The following is a 22,492-nucleotide window of genomic DNA, read 5'->3' as shown; positions in this document are numbered from 1 at the left end:
TCAATGGAGTTTAGATGGGGGAAAAAAGAGTATTTCAGAATTACTGTAACTTGGCAGCAACACAGAACACCTGTTTGCTTCAGGAATTCTTTAGATTTTCCTTCTTTAAAGCTTTTTAATTAACTTTATACCGGGAGCGCTTTAGAACATGAAGTGCCTGATCCACAGGAAAAATGTGTAGGTTTTTGTTTCCTGTGTGCATATATGGAAAAAGGCAGGTGTATCCCAAAGCTGTGATTCCACTGCAACAGTGGGAATGCTGTTCCACGGGGACGTTCCTATTGTTATTTTAGCGCACACTGTTAATTTTAACTATGTACATACTTACTGTAAGTACCTACCTGCCTCCTAAATCTAAACTTAAAACCCGCTGTACTCATCTTAGACAAATACGGTAATTACATGATAACTGCATGACTATATACTGCTTTATTTTCTCCATTTAAATTAGCGTAGAATGACACATTCAGCGTATCTCATCCAGCCTGATGGTAAATACTGCAGGCGTTACTCCAATTTTACCGGTGTTCTCCGTTAAACAAATTGCTAGTTGCGTATGAGAAGTACGATGAAACGATACTTTAACGCGTCCTTTCAAGTCTATTGTCTAAAACACGAACAAGCCTGTTTTCAGAGAGATGCCAAGCTGTATCTGTTTTTTTCTACAGCATTACTTCTTATAGGAGAAATGTTTTAATACCGTGATGGCAAAGCACCTTGACCGGGCTTTTGTAACTGGAAGATTCCGCGCTTCGAGACAGACCGCATTTCTGGATGTGAAAGGGCGCGGGCCCAAGAGCCCGCTGCCACGCAGGGCCACGCACGCATGGCTGCAAGGGCAGCTCTCGCTCTGCGCGGCATCCAGCGAGGCGCGGGTCCGCCCCGCTCCCCCGAGGGCCGAGAAGAAAGAGCGGGGTGCGAACCGCGCCGTTCCGCAACCGCGCCCGGTGCCCGCCGGGGGACGCCGGCGTCCCAGCACCGCACCGACACCGCCCCCCAGCCCCCGCCGCCTCGCCGCCCGCCCCCTCATTTCCATGGGCCCGCCCCCGCCGCAGGGCATGCCGGGCACGGCCCGCCGGCACGGCGGCCCGCGGCGGCGGTCGCGCCCCCGCCCCGCCTCGCAGCGCGGCCGGGGCCGGGGCCGCGGGCCCCCCTCTCCCCCGGGGGCCAGGCGGCAGCGCCCGCTTCTGCCGCCGCCCCCCGGCCGGAAACGGGCGAGAGCCAGCCCGCCGCCGCCGTTTCCAAGGAGACCCGCAGCCCCCCCCGGCTCTGCAGGCAGAGCGCGGGCTTCCTTTGCCTTTCCCCTTTCCCCGCGCAGGAGGGCCGGCAGCGCGGGGCCAGCGACGGCTCTAAGCCGCGCAGGGCTCGCGTCGGCTCCGCACGTGACCGGGCAGCGCCACTGCGCGGACACAACGCGAGCGCGCCCCGCGCGGCCGGGGGGTTCCGCGGGCGGCCGGGGCCAGCCGCCCCTGCGCGGCCCGGTGCCTGCGGCTGCACGGGGAGTTACCACCCCTCCTGCCACAGCGGCGAAATAAAGGCTCTTCGGCTGGCCCAAGGGCTATTTCTAAAGAACGCTTCTCCGTTGAAAGCGTAAGTTCGCATGAAAATGACGTCCTGTTCTCTACGTTTTATTTTTTATTTCCCCATCGCTTCCCAAGGGTCAACGTCCCTACTGCTGAAATGCTCTCCAAAAACCAACAGATCTCTTTCTTTGAGGCATTACCAGCAGATCTAGTTCATGGTTTCCGAGTGCTGGAGAAGAAAGAGATTTATGGATAAAAACTTTTACACAGTTAATTTCCATGCGATAGGATACGACAGAGAAATTAAATGTCTATCCCTCTGTAAGACAAACACAGGCCACTAAAATCTTGGGGGGCAGTTTTCAAAAAATAAAATTATGTACAATTAACTAAGAACTACTATGAGAAATAAATACTTCCTTGAAAAATAACAACATATTTTGTATTAATATTAGAGTGAAAGAAATGCAGAGGGTTATAATGCATCATTCCTGGGTGTATACAATTGCATTAAAAACCAACACAAAACATCACTTGCAAAATAATCCAAGGAAAATGGGGAGGAAAAAAACCAAATCTAAGTGCACTGTTAGATATGCTCCAATGTTATATTATTTTTAACCAAACACAGACACTACAGATTTCCTACTGAGAAAGAATTAGTCTTGAATACATAGCAGAATAATAGATTGTTGTTACTAAATATTTTATGATATTGGTAAATGATCCATCTAGCATAAATTTAATTTTACTTGCTATCCAGTTTTTCATGCACAATTGAAGTTTGAATTGCATAGGAATAATAGTAAAAACATTTTTACAGTGAATCTGATCACAGAACTTAGATGTCTAATTTATTTAGCTTGGTATCACACTGATGTGCATCCTTCCAATCCCACCTTACAAAACGCAAAAAACCCTGGCTTTACTAATAATAAGGAAATAGCAAAAACCCCGCTTATATTTAAAATACTGAAGTGTAATTTAAAATACTGAAGAATCTGTAACGCAACTGACCTGTTCAAATTGTTGTTTTTCCAATCCATGCACTGTTTTTATTAATTAGGAACCAAACCAGATTGATCATCATTTTATAACGTTTGACATATTCACTGTCTTCCTAGTTCCAGCAGAATCTTCTTAAATTTCCCAGCACTGTGCTTTATTGCTGGTACCATATGCTTTATTGTTCAGCCACAAGAGCTTCGCTCTGCACAAAGACTCATTACCTACTGCTTGCTGAGCAGCTTCGGGCTCACTGAGGCTGCCTGTGTGATCACATGGGAGTTTTGTCTGAGGAAGCCAGGCATGCCACTGATTTCACCGGCTGTGGATATTTTTATCAGCTGAGGTCTACTATGAGGAAGGAATAACAAATTCTAAAGCTTCTTTACCTCATTAAGACAGCAGTCGCTATGGAAATCCCCTCAACTTTTTTTTTTAATTATTATTATTACTATTACTCCCATTGTAACACAGGTTCAAGTAGAAATTCAAGAGAGTTGTTAAAAGTAATTTTTTCTTGCGGGGAGTGGCAAAAAACATTCATTGTCTGCATCGCTCCACATACAGCGCACACTGAAATTAATATTCTGAAGAGGTAATATTTTGCCAACACTTGATCTGTCAGTGTTTATCCTTTACGTAGAGGACGAGCTTCTGAATGAAAACTGTTCCTAAATAGGAGCCCCTTGATTTAAATTTGTCTCATCAGTCAAGGGCATTATCCTGTAATCTTTGGTCATAAAATTAGTTTTGCTGGTTTCAGTGAGACTACTCAGGTGAATAAGAATTAGCCGTTTGAGCAAGGATTAGTCTCAAATCCAAATGACAAATTACATAGTACAATGAAGTCTAATCTCTTCTTGATAATAGCTAGTGATACTCGAGGGGCTTTTTGGGTTTTTTTTCGGGGGGGGGGGGGTGGGGGGGGGGTGGTGTTTGTTTGGTTTGGGTTTTGTCGGTTTTTTTTAAATACAAAATTCTAAATTTAAATAACATTTTATATTGGTTAAATACTTAATATTTACCTAAGCATTTTATGTGGGAATAAGTGAATATCTATATTCAAAATTGTGAAAGCACTTACATAGAAAGATAAATATTTAATGATTTTTTTCACTGATATCGGGGATCCATTTTGGAATATTTGGAGATAGCTTAACTCCTACTGCAGAGTGAATTCCCAGAATATTCTAATTTAAAACTCTTAACATACAGCTAGTGATGATAAATGAACACCTCTTCTCCACCCTGAAAACTGGTACTGAACACATAATTAACCGTAATATTAACATTGCAAAGATGCAGCTATTCTATGAAATAGTCAATTATCTCTGGAATAATTCATAGCATTTTTAAAATATAAGATGGCAAAAAGAAACTGTTTTCTGATTAACATTCCACAAATGAAATATCTACTTATTCTATTTAAGATCTCCCTCGTTAGAATAAATGACAGCTTGTTGCTCATTGTTGGCATTATTCTGGTCCTATAGAAGTCAGTGGAAGTTTTGCCACTGATTTGCATGGAAGAAGGGACAAGCGTGACGAACACAGATTCATGCGCTTTACTGTGTCGTCATGCAAATCAATGACAAAACTCCCCCTTCCTTTATTGTTCTCGGCATCTTGCTCATCGTGTATTATTAAGGTTTTCTAACAGTTGATATGTGGTCTCTATGATTACACTGAATTATAAAAGATGGGTAGTACAGGATTGAGAATTACCCACAACTAAATCCAGTGATGAACATCTTTTAGACTCTCACATTCATTTTGTTTAATAAAAAAATGCCATTATCAAGAATGAGTGTATTTTAAAGTGCCACCATTTTTATCTACCCAAAGACACGGACCGAGCAGATGGTTCGTGGCTGAGAACCTTCTACATCTCTTAAGCAGGAAACACTACCACGTATACATTAATGAGAAGAAATGAAAGCAGACTAGATGGGTTGCTAACGAACAGCTGGTTTAGCTACAGCTATGCATATTTTTTTCCCTTGGCGATATCATTGATGATGTCACGATGCCAGTGTAGGAAGACATAAACAAAAGGCAGGCATTTTTGCTGCAGTAGCACTAGGGGAAAAAAGAAAAAGCAAATGTTTGACAGATGGAAAGAACAAAAACTGATCAGGAAGAGAGTACTATTGTCACATTTTCTGGGTGTCGTTATATATGCTATGGAGCACTTCTCAAATCCTGAAAGGATGTTACAGAAAACATGTTCAAGGACACGATACAGTTAAACCAGTTAGCAGGAAAGTGCTGTTTCTGCAGGAGACAATAGCAGCAAGCAGTCTTCATGCTGTACGAAAGGCAGCCTCAGTTAATCAGTTCTTCAAGGTTGGGAGGGGAGGGGGGTGGGAGGAGGGAAGCTTCAATCCTCCATAGTGGAATGTGGGATTTCCTAATTCTACCTTGACATTTTTAGGTAGCTAAATTATATTCCATCCCATACTCTCTTCTTACAGGTTTACTAAATAGGAAGGAAGCCTTTGTCAGAGCCATTTTGTTGAATTTCCGCCCAAATACACTACTGAGGGGAATGCCTTTTTGCCACCGTGAAAGGAGTTATAGATCACCCAAGAGTTTCACAGTAGCTAGAACCCAGACCTCCCTTGTCACTCCATAGTAAGAGGAGCTCCAAATGAGACAATACTTGCTGGTATCCACCCTGTAACAGACAGGACTTCTTCAGGAGAATCCAAATTCACCACTCTCTGAAACAACAGTGGAAGAATGATATGCAAATGCTTAGCAGTCTCTTCCACCAAAAGTCTCCCATGGGAGTCGAGGTAAGCAAGGGCTCTCTCTTCTCTAATAAAAGGTTCCTTGTGAATCCAAATGAAAACAGAATCAAGAACCTGCTGACAAATTGCAAATAAGGGTAAACTGTCAGATCCCACATCTGCTTTGTAGGAAAAGCAACCCACAGGAACATTCTTATGCTTTCCCTTTCCACAGCAGCTACAGCAAAAGGGCACTGCTAAGGAAATTCAGACTCTGAATCATCTCCATCATTAGTAAGGAATAATTACGTAAAGCCTGGTTTATTCCACCCTATATGCATTTAAACTTGAGTACTTTTACACAAGTTACATGCACTGAAATACAGATCTTGCACAGAATTGAAAAACAAACAACAAACCCACAACAACCACCCCAAACCAGCCATATATCACAAAACCGACTAAGCCTATGATTTGAACTTCAAATCATTCCCACCTTACACAACTAAATTATTTTGTTAGGTATTGAGCTTAATCTGCTGTTCAGTATCCTGTATCACAGTTGGATGAATCAGATATGAATCAAAACAATTATTGGGACAGCACCATTCAATTTCATGGAACAAAAAGGAGGAACTTGCACTCAATGCCTTGTTACTCTAAAGGGCTGAATCCTGTACCTTGCAATAAAATGCAAGAGCTCCTACTTCTCCAGGTCCATCAGAAATGCAACAACTTCCACACCAGCTGAGAAAAAGAAATGGCTGAAACTCTCTTTTGCAGTCTAGCACCAAAAAAAGATCTGAAGTCCGGGATTTATGAAACGTGTTCAGTGGAACATACATGCTCTACTCCAGCTTTTAGAAACAGCATGGTTTGCATGCCATGGTTTGCATTTTATGAGCTACAGCAGCAGCAACTCCAAATGCCTCAGCATTGGCTTTCAGGTTTGGAAGTAGATGGTTTGTGATAACTCCTTTGGTAAGATCTATAAACCTTGCACACTGCAAACTTGCACCCAGCATCCTGAGTTCTAGTTTGAGCTCAGGATGAGGCATAGCTGCAAACCTCCCATGGCACTCTACCATTACAGAAAAAGTCCTACAGAATTAAAAATGCACATCTATGAGAGAAAACGGTGTAATATTAATTAAAGTTCTCCACCTGAAGTTACTGTCAGTAACACTGGGGTAGGATGATCTAAAGTATAAATTCCACATATTTCTTTCCAGACCAAATATAATTTTATCAAATTAATTTCCTCACCCTGGCCCCAAATGTCTTGCTTTCTCTGGATACATCACAGCCACAGCTAAACTATCTTCAAGTAGTGCCACATGAACTACGCAGTTCCAAATACTGGGACCTGATGGATTTCAATAGCCTGCCAGAAAGATTAACATACTTTGGGTTCCTGAATTACACAAATATGAAAAACTTACACATTCCTAAATGACAATTTCAACAAAGAAGTACAACCATATTTTGAAATAAAAGTCTAGTCAGTGAAATGCAGGAAAACAGACAAAATCTATTTGAAAGGTAAGACGACATCCTCAGCTCAACGGATGGACGGAGAAAGCAGCTTATAACTGAAGGACTGGCCTGCGAGAAGCTGTTCTGATTTCTGGCACCTTAGCAATCTCATCTCCAAACTTCATACAGTGACCCCTAGCATGTCAATGTAAGGCTGCCAGTGCCACCCTTCACTCCTACTTCTGGCACATTTGCCCCATCATGTCAATTTGAAGGACACCATGTATAGTTTCCTTTCTTTCTGACTCTTAAAAAAGTATCTCCTTGGCCAGGAGCAACTCCTAAACCATGTGGTGCAAAGCAGCCACAGAGTAACAGTGAATTCTCTTTACACATACTATGAGGTATACAACAGCATACCACTTCCTCATGATTTTTAGCACAACAGCTCTTGAAAGCAACCTTGTTTTTAATGATACATTCTTGCTACATCTTACAATACCTTCATTTTTGTAAGATAAAACAAACCTCACCAGGGTGATATCTCAGAGGAATGTGCACTTCCTTTCAGAAAATACCACTGAATGGTACTATGCGTTAGAAGAGTTACTGCATGCGAACAAAAATACTTCTCTGTAGTAAACATACAGGGTTTCTTTCTCCTTTCGCAAGCTTTCACAAAACTGCTGGTTAACTACCAAAACCAAAGAACATATTAACTTTGGCACACAAATTAATGACTGAGACATGTACAGCAAGCAGCAAAAGAATCTCTTGACTGCTGTTGCATTAGATGATGTGAATAATGAAAGCAATTAATTTTGGTTGCTGTAATGCCTTATGCAAGGTCCAAAACAGCAGCAGAGCATGGAGTTTCCCCAATAAAACAAAGTTCTCTTTTAAAAGAGCAAACTGCTTGTTACCTTGTTAAAAAAAGAAAATAAAAAAAGACTTAGAAGAAGAGGGATACTTTAAGAAGAGAGATTGCCTGTGCTGTCTTGTATGTGCTTCATAAGCCAGCTTTGCTCCAGCCAGTTTCCATGACAGCTCAGACATAGCAACATGATCCATGCCGGGGAGTAATTCAGAACTACACAGAGCTATGCTTGGTGCGGTTAGAAACTGCAAGACATAAACGGAAGAAACAAAGGTGCTTTTTCGTTTTTAATTAACTGACGTACTCCCTACTCCATCCCTTTTCTCTTGCTTGGTTACTAAGCCCACCTTTTCTCATAGTACCATTTTCCAGCTTACAAATTTCACTTGGCTGTTGACCCGCAAAAAGCTTAAAAATAAATAAAATTAAGAGATATTTGAAGCAAGCATGATAGCTAGTATTTTCTCTTTTTCTCTAGCTGTTTGGTTCTTCTAGTCCCCCTTACACCACAGCAAACCAAAAAGAAGTTTACTGAGTCAACACAGTTGAAACAGGAGTACAATACAGTCAGGAGGAAGCAGACCATCTTTCCTTACTGGACTGGTCAACAGAACTTTCTAAAGCACCACTGTAACCAGCAACCTTGCCGCATTCCTCACCTTCACCATTTCCGTAGTGGAGCAGACAAGCTCTTTAGATTTTATCTTCCACTGGAAGATGAATCTTTCATTGTTACAATCTTTGAATTTGTTCCTGTCTACCATAAACACAAGTATTTTAATTCAAGCAGAGACAGACATTAAAAAATAATAGACACACAGACAGATCTAAGCAGCAACGTAAACAGTTTTTCACATTTTATAGCAGTTAGTAGTTTATGAAGCATCCCAACTTACAACACAAGGCATTTTCAATGCACTACTTGGAATAAGATACATCATGGACTTTTATTCTTATAGACAAGAAGATATCTAAATTCTAAAATAAAGTCTCTGCCTTGAATTGCTGAACATCAGTTTAGGGTCTCATTCCACAGGAAGTGAATCTGCTGCAACACTTCTTCCTGCCTTTGTACATCCCACATACCACCTTAGATCTCTCATTTAAAGCTTAAAAGGACACTGAATTCTAGGTTGTATGGTAACTTTTCACTGTTTCAAATAACCTTTAAAGCCTAGAAACTGATTCTCCTTTAATAATTCTGTCCATTTCCATTTGGCCAGCATTGATTTCTTTCCCTTATGTGTATCCAGCAGAGCTTGAAAATAAATTTTATTTACTACTTTGTGTACCAGCATCACTGATAACATCAGCACAGCACTGGGAATTTTATTGCTTATGTTAAGTCTTCTCTACCAGCAGAACACAACACATTTCCCCCCCATATATTCCATGACAGCAGACTACATTAAGAAAGTAAAAGTATTTTGAAGGAGATTCCCCTCCTCATACCCTAAAAACCACGGTAATAATTTCACTTCCCCTGAAATCAGTGTTAAAGAAATTAAATGAAAAATCCTATCATATCTTTTCGCATCCAAAATAAATTTCATAGCATATATACAAGATTTTCATCAAGTTAAAACCTGAGCCACAATACTCTTACAGCAAACTTTTTACTATGTCATTCTAATGTTCTAAAGCTTCAGAAAGTAAGCCCCTCCAATTCAGAAATATGCTTTCTAAGGAATGCTGACTGCCATTTCTTTCATATAGGAAGAAGATAAATTAGCAATATTTAAATAACCACATTCATATTAGCAAATCAGTGGACAGTTCTAGGATGCACTGATATAAATCCATGACTTCAATGATCAAAATGGCCTGCTGATTTACAATTTGATTACACAGTTTTCAACTGGTGTTCAAAGACACAGTGTTTTCAGTCTAACTTTCCAAGAGTACAAAGGATAACTGCAGTAGTCACATGCCCCGAAACTGTGCAAGGATCAACATTTCTGCAACATGCTCAACTTTGGAAGTTCTTTTGTAGAAGTGGTAATCAAGTGACTGTTTTATCTAAGAGTTCTACCTAAAAGGCATCAGCACTGAAGACTTTTATTAGAGCATTTTAATAGCCCAAACTTCTTTCAGGATTTCAGCAACCTTCATCCATTTTTTTTTAATTAAACTGCTTGATACCTACCAGCTGCAGGACTTAATGTTCCAGTTAGATTTTTGTTCACAGTACTAAGTAGATACACATCACCTGACTGAAGTACAATAGCCACAGGCGGAGTATGTCAGGCTACAGTCCCTTAAAGACTGAAGGTTTTCAGCCTCTTATGTTGTGTTGGTGCACTTTCAGTAGAGAAAAGTCTTTTTTTTTTCCCCCCTCTTCTTTAAAATCATTATTCAACATCTTTTCCAGTGAACAGATTAAAAAAATAAGTAAGACTTCCAACCAGGATTATATTCAAATACTTTGAATAAGGCTCACCAATTTATGGCACAGACAAAATTTGGACTGTAGGAACCACTGATATCACCCGATAGGAAGTTGCATCATCTGACAGTTTCCTATGTTGCAGAAAAGAAGCAATTACTACCTCGGTCTGATTTTTGGCATCCCTGCATTGAATGTGGTTTCTCAGTCAGATTCATCCCATTGGCCCGGCATCTTTAAGCACTGAGGATAATGTGTCTGTCACAATATTTTTCCTTTTAGGAACATGAGGACTGTTTATTTCTGCTATAATAAGTGGAGATAATACTAGTCTTGTCAGATATTTAGAAAGAGTGTAGTCAACGTGTCTGTTTTGACCTTCCAGGTTACAGCAAAGGTGCAAGCTGACAGCACCAGCTGTCATTTGCTGTTAACAGACTTTTACCAGATTAACAGCTCCAAGCTCATGGAAGAACTCACCAGTTTTGTCACTGAAGAGCAGGAAGACAAGGTCCTTGGCTGTCTCGTTCCATCTCCTGGGGTGAGTGGATTTCAGTGACCCTACCACTGCTCTAGCTGCCTGCCTGGAACTGCTCTCCTTCTGCCCTAAGTCCGCTGTCGGTAGCGGTTATGTAAGTCTCCAGGATACAGGATCGTAAATGCAGACTTCAGCCATTTAAGATTTCAAAGATTTGCCAGGGCCAACTGTTCTGCTTTTCCAGAGCAAAAGACATTCTCACTGCCCTGGATATCTTGGATTGAGAGACAGGAGTGGCCCCATTTACAGGCAGAAAACATATTTCGTGTCATTTACAATGGCAGTGAGTTCATAACTGTGCATTGTGTATCCTGCAGTTTTCTCATTATCTCCAGTACTGTGAGAATTCCTGAAAAGTTGTCATATTTAGCTTGTAACATACTTAAAACAGCAAATTGGTACATACTCTGTGCTGATCATCTTATTCTTTTCCTGCAGTTGCAAACAACTCTTAAAAAGTTACATCCATAATCATACTGGAACAGACCCAGATCAACAATTGCTACCCTTGTCATGACATTCAGCATGTCAAGCAATGACAAAGGCAGAGTTTGCAGAGAAAAGCAGTATCTTTAAGCAGACAAGCTGAGACGACGAGGAAAACTGAACCTTTTGAGGACACGAGAAAGGGCTCATACATACAAAAGCCTGTCTATTTTTCTATCTGTAGAGGTTAATCTAATTAAAAAATACTAATTTCCCAACAAACCTTGTCTGGTGGTTATCCTTAGATTATCATACCACAATAATGACAGCATTAACAGCCTTAAAAGCTATATATAGCCTCAAAACACTCTCTGATATATAGCCTTAGAAGCTAAATATCTTAAATGTCAAGCAGGAAACAAAGGTGGATTCAAAGACCTAGGATTGCAGAGAAAACAAAGAGGTATCACTTGTCATCTCCTAACAGTTATTTTTACATGCCAACTGAAAATTTTATATACATAATGATAAAGGTGAGTTTTATAAAAGAATTTAAAAACCAATGAAATACATTTGCAGGAACTGCTCCAAAACATTAGAAACAGCATGGGAGTTGAAAATTTTAAGAGCTACCAATATTAATGAACACTGACAGGTAAGTGGAAAGGAAAAGACCAAGAAGAACTTGCCTCTATTTCAAGAGGCAGAGGCAAAGAATATACATTTATGACAGTAAAAAAAAGTGTGATGCTAAAGGGGATACAAAGAGATGCATCAGCAGGTCAAAGTAACATCACCTTTGAAGCAGCATTAAGATATACAGGAGAGCGCAGTAAGAAAGCATTTGTTAAGGCCAGGATTTAGTGGTACTTGAGATGGAAAATTGAGATGGAAAATGCTAAAAAGTTTGCGTAAGATTTTTTTGCTTCACAGATGAGTTCAGTTAACTATCTTGGAGGAGAGACAAACTGCTCACTGGAAAATGATCTTATAGTAAAACTCTGAGAGGGATACATCTATTGTTAGCATAGACCACATAAATGAACTTTTTCCTTTTTTTTTTTTTTTTTTGATTAGCCAGAAAAAGTACAGATGGAAATGAAAAGGCCACTCAAAATGTAACTGTATAGAAAGGTGTAGAATGGGGAAGGAAAAAATGAAGTGCCTTTTCAAAAATAAACTGAGTAGCAATTAGAGGAGTAGAAGAACCAAGAGTGGAAAAAAGCACAGGCAAGCCAACATTTCAGAAGATGAAAGATGGTAAACTCTTGAAGATGGGTTGTGGAAGATGAGGCCAAAATGTCTATTTTGAGATCTAGGAAATACATTTGTATCTAATGCATATATACAGAAAATAAGGCACATGGGTCCTAAAGTAACTGAATGACAGAGTAAAGTAAATGAATGAGAATACCAGAAATACCATACTGTGACACTGACTGCCAACATTTGCTAGGAACATAATTCTATCCATTAAAAAAGAAGTAATAAAAAGCAATTCCCTTGCATCCAAACCCTCCAGCAAACTCAGAGGTACAAAGTGTAATGTGCACTGAGCAAAAAGTGGAAGATATGAAAGGTATCACTTTGCGACACAAAATCAGAATATTTGGTGAAAATATACCAATGACCTCAGACTACTATGGATAGGGGTGGGGGAAGCCAACACCCAAAATACTAGACAGGCTGACAGCTGAGTCAAATGTAGCCTGAACCAGAACTGGAGTGAAAATTCCTGCCTGTCCACACATCCAGTGTTTTGTTCAATTTAAGCATACAAACAAGGTGACTCTGCTAGTGGTAGGAGCACTGGAACCCTCTATCCAACACCCAACCATTAACCAAAGCCAAACCTTCAGAGAACAAAGCCAAAAATTCAGAGGCGCACATATACATTAAATGTCAAATACAATGTAGGGGAATTTTTACTAGACAGTGAGTAATCAGTGAGGACTCTCAAGCCATAGCCTGATTGTGTACAATTCAACAGCAGGAATAAAAGCTAGCAACAAATAGCATGCATTCTTATTAGAGAAATATTACAAAGAAGCTGCCAAGCACTTATTAATTGCTACACAACTGTTATTTTCACTACACAGGTGTTATTAATACTTTTAACTAACAGTTCTATTTCAAAACTTTTCTCTGGATTGTAAAACTGAGAATCTATCTAGCTGCTAGCACTGGACTGGCAGCAGAGACCTAAAATCAGTTTCCCTGAACAGTTAAAACCCTGAAAGCCATTTCTAACGAGTGATTTTGTGAGACCTCGAGCAGTTTAACTATTCCATGCCAAGTTTCTCCATATGAAAAAAAAAATTTCAAACATCATCTTATTGTTACTTATCCCACAATTGCGCTCTTAGTGATTAAAAGGTATGCTTCAAGACCACCAGTTAGAGGGAATCTGTCTCATTGAACAAGTCAAAATTATTAGAGGACGAAAAATCAATCAGGAGTTGTTTTGCACTGTTGTCAATAACAAAATTAAAAACAAAAAAAAAGGAAAATTATAGTAGCAAGTCTGAAAATTTAAGCCTGATACGAGCTTTACAATTCTATTTCTAAGTAATAGCAGTAAGTGGATGGGAAAGTACTGTTTCTTCTCATACAGGGTGATACCTGTCACTTGAATTTACAAAAAAAAAAAAAATTCTTCAGCTAGGAAAAATTTAAACCATCTACCATTATTTTAGTACACACAAAGCAGTTAAAAGCCATTTATTTCTCTTCTCAAAGATAATCCCTACTAATTGCTCTAGTCGTGGAAATACATTCTGTGGGAAAGGATAATGAAGACTACTTGTCAACTTGGTCATGTCATTATTTCGCTGCACAATCCAAACAGTAGAGCCTGACCCGTTCCCAGCATGCTGAATATCAGCCTACAGAAAAGGACCCATGCATAAGACATTCTGACCCTTCTTGCTAGTTTCTTCTGACCTTTCTGACCTCATTAGACTGCTATAAAGAAAATAAAGGAGCTGTTGGGTACTCTTGATGGATTAGAAATAACAAGAATGTGTCTAGGACTTACTTAAGTACTAAACTGGACCACTGAATTATAATGCTTTTCAAACAATCAAAATTATAATAGGGATGATGATGAAGAAACAGAGGTAGGGAGAAAGAGATTGTTAAAATATTTAAGTGTGAATAATATGTTTTTTTGAAATTCTTCTTCAGTATCCTTCACCATTTATTCTGCTGTAATTTTAGATGGTTGGATTTTTTAAGGCCCCATTTGAGTGAGAACAGATATTAAAAAACAATTATCCCAGCACCGTTATTCCCATTAAGCATGAATATAACTTAAGCACCTTGCTAAAAGAGGGCTTTAATCTCTCCTGACCAGATTTATTTAATTCATTCTTCAAATTCCCAAAGGAAGGAAACTCTGGAGCCTAGAATACAAGTCTCTGAAGTCCCTGTGTCCCATTTCAAACACTACATCATATTATCAACACAATCTGTATCTTCACAGACAAAAGGGTAGAGATACTATGAAAGTACTTATTCTTTACATAATACACACCTTCTCCAGTGGCATTACTTCAGATTTTTAAACTGGTTCCCAGTCCTGAAATGGACAACTTGGGCATTTTTATAGCTTACATAATAAGAAGTACAAAATGTACAAATTAATTTTGCTCTCTAAATACTGGGGTTTGCCATCTCCAGTAAATAATTCTTTTTAGCTAATACTGGTATCTGAGCAAAACTCTCAGAATAGAAACCACAGCCCCACAACTTACCATACAAGCCTCTAGTACTATGAGACAAATTTTTCAGCAGTTGTTCTCCGAGGTGGAACATGGGACACATGCCTTTTTATTCTGTATTTCTAACTTCTATGGAGAAAAGTGCTATGAGGGAATTTATAGTCACATAAACCTTCCAAGTTCCCATATATTGGGATTCTGATTAAAAACTCTTGTATTGAACCACTGGAAAATGTTTAAGGGAAGAGAATAATTTTTCTTCATATGCTTAACTACTCCTAAAAGAAGACACTAGTAGATAGGCTGACCTCAGCCAAAGGGTTCAGGCTTTATTATGCTATGCATTAAAATGCAGGCACCATCACATAAAATTGAATTATGTCCTTTTTAAAAATAAGACTATGCCACTTGTTCCTGAAATATCCTCTGTTCAGTTGTCCTGCAGTTTTATATATCCTGGCATGGGAAAACTGTTGGATTTGTGATAGTGGGAGTCGTCCCCTTCAGCAATTTATAGCCTTTAGTAAATCTCTGCATGTCTCACATCTCTCCTGTGCTAAGTGAGTACACATGCTAGCACCAAGCCAGCACCACTGAAGAGGATGTATATACTGCATTTGTGCAGTAACTCTCACCGGGGTTTATCCCCACCAGCTAAAATGTCTTAAAGCAGCCACTGGATCCAGACACTGTGATACAGCACATAGAGCTAAGTTAGATAACACAGTGGTTAAAAAACAACTTAATCAGGTTTCTACTACAGATTTCACAGTTGTTATATCTGGGCAGCTGTTCCAGCACAATTAGATTAGTGATTTATGCTGTCCCTCTGCTCCCCCCATTTAAGACAGTGGATTGAGATTTGAGTATGTACTTTTTTCATCCCCATCACCATTCAGACCTTGTAAATGTGGAGTCATTTCAAGAGTTGTAGATGGGGTTTGGTTTGGGGTCTGTTTGAGGTTTTTTGCTTTTTGTTTTCCCTTTGTTGTTAGCCAGAGATTGGGGTGTGGAGATAAATGGTGGACAGGAACCTTGTGTTTGGACACGGAAAGAAAGAAAGAAAAAAAAAAAAAAAATCAAGAGCAGAATTGTTATCAGCTAGCAATTCCTCCCTCTTATGGACGGTAGAGACAAAACCTATTTCTTCAAAATTGTATCTGTCATCTTACAGGTATGCAGAAATTTCTATCATTTGTCTGTTCCGTAACTGAAAGAGAAATTCAAATCCAGTAATATTCAGAGAGGGGAAACCACTCCAGAAATGGAAAAATGGCTTTGCTTGATGCATCAAAGTGTATACCTTAATACGCTTGCTCTTTTGAGGCTGTGATGACTGTTGACAATTCTGAGAAGGGCCGATCCACAGGGAGAAAGAAATTAAGCAGAGGCTGTTGTGACACTGTATGGGAAGGGAGGTGTAGAGGGGGTGTCCATAAAGCGTGGAAAAGATGCCTGAGGAAGAAGGCACAGAAGTGACAAGACACTTGAACTGGCAGACTGTAGTCTGTCATGAAACAACTGCAGAACAAGCACTTCCGAAGCTACTTTAAACTTAAGTGGTTAACACAAAAGCCTTTGCAAACATTTTTCATTGTAATTCTGTGCAGATCCCACCTCTCTGAGGTTAATTATTAATTTTCCCAGCTTGTCCTTATTTTGGAATTTGCTTATTCCTGTGAATTAGCTACAGCAGTTAACCTGCCGTTTAAAAAGCACATAGAACAAAAATTCCCCTTCACAAAAGGGAGGACAAGGAGAAAAAAAAAAATCCAAAAAAATAGATAGCATCTGTTATCATGTTATTTATTTATGCTATTACCTCATGTATTAGATAGGTTACTTATGTTATTTCCTAAATAAAGCCTGGAAAAGGAAACCCCTTTCAACTGAGCTCTTACATAGTCCAGAAACCTAATTCTGAGTACCAGCGGGAGAAGCGGGGATGGGGGTTGGAACTCGGATCCTTCCTCCACGTCTCAAATCAGAACACTATGACAAAAGCTTGGCTTCCCACTGCAGGATTACGATAGCAGATATAACCAGGAATTAGTAGTAGGCAGTAACTGTCTTCCAGTGTCTGATGATGACCCAGAATTTTAGGTACAATTGTATCAACAATTTTTGCAAGTTCAGTAATATTTAGGCACCTAAGAAATTAATTTCAGAAATCTGACACGTTTTCATGCTTACTGAAATAAATGAATTTTTTTTTTCTTACTTCCATTTTCAGCAAAACAATAAATGCTAAAATATGTTAAGCAAGATCAGGGCAAGCATTATCTAGTAAACTGAGGTTATGTTAGACAATGGTTCCTCTACAGTACCTTTGAGCTCTAAAATACTACTCTTACCAAGAAAAGATCGAGCAATGTGACACAACGTTATTTGACAGAAATTTGATTAAAGTACACAACTGAATGACAAGCCTTCATTCTATTAAAAAGTAATGAGGCTTAGATTCCTAAATCATGTACTTTTGAGAAATCCTAATACATTCTTCCTTTGATATAAATATTAAAGATTTGAATTAAAATGAATTTTAATATAAAATTATGTTATAGTTTGTTGACAGAACAGAATGTCATAGCACTCAGTGCATTGGTTTTGATGATCTTCAGTGTTATGCTCTGGAGGAACAATCCAAAGGATTCTATATGTTTGCACATCTATTAATTACCAAATCTCTTTACAGCTTTGTTACTACTACTGAGTTCTGGCCAGGCCTCCTCTGATCTCTAAAACCCATTAAGAGTTAATGAAGCCAAGGTGGGGAGGGAACAAAAGAAAAAAAAACAACAAACAAACATCACCAGAACCCTGAAAAGAAAGTTACACATACAGCATTATCATGTAGATAGTAAGCCTCATTTTCAAGTTCTTCTTCAATAATGACTGTATGATTAAGCCTTATGTTGCAAGATCTATTTATATGCCATAATTCAAAAACAGTTGAAGTTATTATTATACCGCAACACAAACATAACACGCTTCTGAAGATTTTCTCAAAATTTTACATATATATCCCATCTGTCTAGAGAAGGGCACAAATTAACAGTGAGCTATTCAGCTTGCCTTAATGTAAATGACTTGGTACTTGAAAATTCCCCACAACCCCCCTCTCTGATGCAGCCACTAAAGCAATATTGGTCTATTACCTTTCTAAATCACGTTTTTAATTGCACCCAGCAGTGGAACAATGGTAACACCAAGGATCATTTGGAAAGTTATCCTGCAGCATTTACCAATCTAACTTAATGGAGCACCTCTTAAGTCAGCAGTACTGTTTTCTGGGGTTTTTTTCCATTATAGTTCCACCTTACTGCATGCTAAGCACACAAGTAAGAGGAATACACTTCATATCACTTGAGTATAGCAAAAGAAAAATCTTTCTATATTGAAAGTGTTATTCTTTCTTAAATTATTATTACGTGAAAATTCTAATGAATTCATCTTCACTTATACAGTAAAGATGAAGAAAGTTGGGCCAAGTGAGCCTTCATTAAGCGGCATGCGTCCTCCTCTTCACTGTAGAAACTCATCAGATAATCACAATCAGACACAACATAATATAAGGCTTAAGCCACTGAAAGAGAATCAACTGCCAGTTGCCTTCAGTAATATGTGATAAGGATAATCCAGATAAGGTAAAAAGAAATCATATAAAAAGTTCATTTGAGTCAGGCTATAAAAATGTTCAACAAGGTAAACAGGAAAAGGAGATCAGTAACTCTGTGGTCATGGAATATTGCCCTACATGTGCATGTCCACATGATGCTGTACATAAGCAGCATACTACTACGTTTAGACCCACAGTCATTCATGAAAAGCCAGGTTTAACGTTTGCATTCATATCATGGTTAATCCATAATCCAAACAGACCCTTCAGGATAACTGTTAACTACACTTTTGCCTTCTGACTTTCCCTTCATCAGTACATGTAGCATTTAAAAATAACATTCTAATAACAAACATCTAAAAGATAACAATTATACATGTTTTCTAGTATCTGAGCAAAACTTACAACAAATTATGAACACATTATCCAAGAGAAGATGCTATCATCATTTTCTTGCTATTTATCAAGCATTTGAAATTACTTTGTGATGTTATTAAAACATTACACTGATTACACCCAGTTCTCTGAACACATTTACTACTTGAGATGTGTTGGCTAGCTTTTTGTAGCTGAATAAATCATATCCACTACTTCTAGTCTCTGGAAAAAAATAAATCACATCATGATGTGACAAATTAAAATACAAGCTTTGAAAGTACCTCTTCAGATAACTTTGTGTTTCCTTTTCCAAAATATTAAACAGCTTGTACCTTTGCAAGCAAGTGAAGAAAGATGCAAATATGCAATAATTAATTCATTTACAAACACGGGCAACAAGTTAGAAACATTTTCCCCGTATAAATCTAATTACATTGGAAGCTGCTGATGTATACTAATCCAATAGCTTTTAGCATGAATTTTAAGCATTTTTAAACATAAAGCTGCAGCTGGAAATTGGAATTTTTTACTAATGTTGTTCTAAAATTGCTAATAAAATCTCTGCAGAGATGTAAAATATAACATCATGTTTTGTACCATCAAATGGTACAAAATTGAAATTGGGCCTGCATAATTGTATAGATCTACGCACGTGAATAACTGCTACTGTACTACTGACCTTGTGACCTCAAAGAACGCCAGTTTCTCTCAGGAGATTTTTAGACCTCTGAAATCATGTTTTCAGTCTGTAGACATTTCCTTAATCTGTCCTTAAAAAAATGAAATTCACGTCTCATTACTGTTAAAATGATACCAACAAACTTTTAGAATGTCTATCAAAGTATTAGCGACGCCTTATGCACACTCACAGAATAAACAGAAAATTCAGTTTGTTTGCAATGAAACCGATTACCATATTAGGGGGGGAAAAAAAACAGAACAGCATGAGTCACATGTATGAGTAAGCCACAGAAGTTATTTTACCAAAATATTTAATTATTGCAAACAATTATTGACTAACATATAAAATATTTTATAATTTCAGAAGAGCAGACCTGACTTTTTAGTATAAATGATCATACAACCTTTGAGCACATAGCCCGTATGCACATTCGGTTTCTGGTACACATGAGCTACGTCTGCTCTGACACAACGGGAGGTCTGCAAACCTCCCTGGCTTTCACTGAAGAGAACAAAATTCAGTAACAGCAAAGACAATTAAACATTAATCCTGCTTACCAAGGCAGGTGACAGACTTGCCATCTGTTGAAGTCCTTAAAGCAAGGTTTGATATCTTTCTAGAAGACATTTTTGGATATAGGTTTTGAAAAAAATATTTGATCCATACTGCACACTTGTGGACATGGCTGTGGTAAAGGGAGAAGGGTCTGGTGGCACAAGCCAGCGACAGTTCTGGCTTTGCCATCACAGATGCCTGTTTGTGTCACTTTCCATTCTGGCCCCTAACACTTGTGATCCTGCTTTAAAACAACATCAAAATCTTATCTTGGTTCTGTATTTCAACTCAACTTGCAGAGGATCAGAAAGGAATATTCATTTCAACATTTCTGAATGTAGAATCTGGTTTCTACGGTTTGACTGATCATTTTTCACCTTCTACTGTGGCACTGAAAATTGAGCATAGCTGGAGACAGGCTTGTGGCCAGAAGCAGTAGAGATACACTTCAAATGTGCCTGGAAGGTATTTTGGGCTCACGGCTAGTTCAGAACGATGTGATTACAAAGAAGCTTTGGTACAGACTCCAGTTAGACCTCTGGCAATTTTCATATCCTCCTTCAGCACAGGCCGTGACTCTCTGGGCATATAACTCCCACACACCATCCTTGCTCTGATCTTAAGCATCAGTGGTGCAGCGCTTATTGCGCCATTCTCTATTTAAGGCATGCTTAAGATTTTTTAGGTTCAAAATAATTTGGGAAAACAAATTTTTTGATCATGCTACAGGAAGTTTAGGTGATAATTAAAGTCTGCATCATAAAGGCAAACTAGATCAACTCCCAAAAGCATTTAGTACTGGCTGTTTCACACAAGTAATTAATGTTTCTTGCCAATACTACTGCTGCCGTTTGAATGTATCAGTGTAGGCAGATGGACACAGTGCATGCAACTCGAGCTTTCTGGGGCAAGAAAGAAGGTAACAAACAAAAAATGTTTTATTTTTTGAGGTATGCAAACAAATGAGTTGGTAGCTAATCTAGTAACACAGGACTGAAGTGATGGAGCGTAGCACGCCACGCAGTATAGATCAAACTGAGCAGGCTGTATGAACTTCAGAGCAATAAATGGGGCTACAAAAGATGTGTGGGCAGAGAAGAGAAAGTGGGATATAGAGGAGAAAATCAGGATGTGGTTCCATTATCAGCTGCAGGATGCATATGATCATCTATGAACAGTGAGGAAGGACTGCAAATATGGGCAGTTATACATCTGTATAGTCCCACCTCAACCTCTAGTAGTCCCACCAAATGTCATGATAGACTCTGATGGCTATGAGAGAGGGTTCTAATTAGCAGGTGGTCCATCAAGTAATGAGGGAAAATATATTTGGTCCCAAACAAGTCTATATTTTAGCTTTTCTCTGTCCTTAATTTCTTTGAAACTAAAGATTCCTTCACACTACAAAGTACAATAAGCAATTCAAAGTAGAACAGGGTTTTTATCTAAATACCAACAAAGCCACCCAAATAAAAAACATTAAATGTAAATCCTTTCTCTGAGAACCTGTTTTAACAAAATTTTCTGAAAATCCAGGCCTGGTTCATCTGCAAGCCAAAGTTCTAGACAAATCACAACATTTAATGACTTCATTAGGCACATGCTCTAGCCCAACACTTACCCTTTGGTGTTAATCTCATAGTGAGAAATGTATATTTAAAATGCCAACTCGAGCTTTATTTCAGATATCACACATTGTCGTCTCTTCTGGCTGCTCTTTTCTCTAACAATGTCTGCAATATATTCTCATTTTTTGAGAAAATTCTCACTTAAAGGCAACGACAAGCTGAATTTACTAAAGCCAGAAGCATCTTTGATGCTTCTTCAAAGTCCAATAGTTTGAGTAACTTTATTCATACAGTAGCCTACTGACTTGTAATGTTAGTCAAATAGATAAGTTCACAAGAATGAGCCTTTCCACTGCAAGCTATTATAGACCGTACACTGGTAGCTATATAAATAACACATTATTATAGTGCACACTGTAATTAATTAAATTGTGTTACCTTCTTCCTAAGAACATACAATTAGACATGACAGCAAAGGTGATGATTTTTACTAATTTTAAATAGTAGTGTAACAATGAAATGGTATCTCTGCTCCAAGATTTTCACACTAATCACTCAAAACTAATAATACTACTTGAGTGAAATAATGTGTAAAAGATTATAAACAGTAATAGAAATCAATAGGTGTGCTTCACTTAAAAAAAAGTCACAGAAACTTTATCACTTTTTGGTAAAATGTAGGTCACCTACGGTTTCCATAGTAACCAGTCCTGAACTATAGCTCTACAGATGACCACTGCCTATGGCTGCTTTCTTTGCTAGCAGGTGATGTACAAATACAGCCCTGCCTCAGTTGAAATAAGAAAGAGCTAAAGAAATGCTTGGAATTGCAATTAGTTTACTTCCAAACATAACTCCTGCTTTAACACTTTCAAAAGTATCCCCTAAAATCCTTGTGTAGGTAAACTACTCGGCTAACCAGTTGGAAGCACACAAAAACTAATTTTCAGTACTACTCTACTGCATCTCAAGCCTGGAGTCTAAAAATCTACTCTTTATCTGCAT

The 22,492-nt window shown here is 38.6% G+C and overlaps 1 protein-coding gene and 1 long non-coding RNA gene across 9 annotated transcripts in view; one reads left to right on the top strand and one right to left on the bottom strand.

Moving 5' to 3' along the window:
• Positions 1-22,492, bottom strand: part of CSRNP3 (cysteine and serine rich nuclear protein 3) — a 109,093-nt gene that overhangs the window by 43,684 nt on the left and 42,917 nt on the right. For 2 of the 8 annotated variants that reach the window (XM_072874414.1, XM_072874411.1), the window contains exon 2: positions 19,362-19,452. The exons of 5 other annotated variants lie outside the window; for them this stretch is intronic. The gene's annotated coding sequence lies outside the window, so the exon portion shown is untranslated. The remainder of the gene's footprint in view (positions 1-19,361; positions 19,453-22,492) is intronic. One more of the 8 variants, XM_072874412.1, reaches the window with a different exon arrangement.
• LOC140657433 (uncharacterized) lies at positions 1,126-11,219 on the top strand. Its single transcript, XR_012044315.1, has 4 exons — positions 1,126-1,590; positions 5,003-5,326; positions 10,385-10,540; positions 10,976-11,219. It is a non-coding gene; the product is annotated as an uncharacterized lncRNA (long non-coding RNA).

This window comes from Ciconia boyciana, chromosome 10, assembly GCF_034638445.1.
Source record: "Ciconia boyciana chromosome 10, ASM3463844v1, whole genome shotgun sequence".
In the NCBI taxonomy this organism is placed as follows: Eukaryota; Metazoa; Chordata; class Aves; order Ciconiiformes; family Ciconiidae; genus Ciconia; species Ciconia boyciana.
The sequence above is the reverse complement of the archived record's forward strand: the minus strand, read 5'-3'. Positions and strand labels throughout refer to the sequence as shown.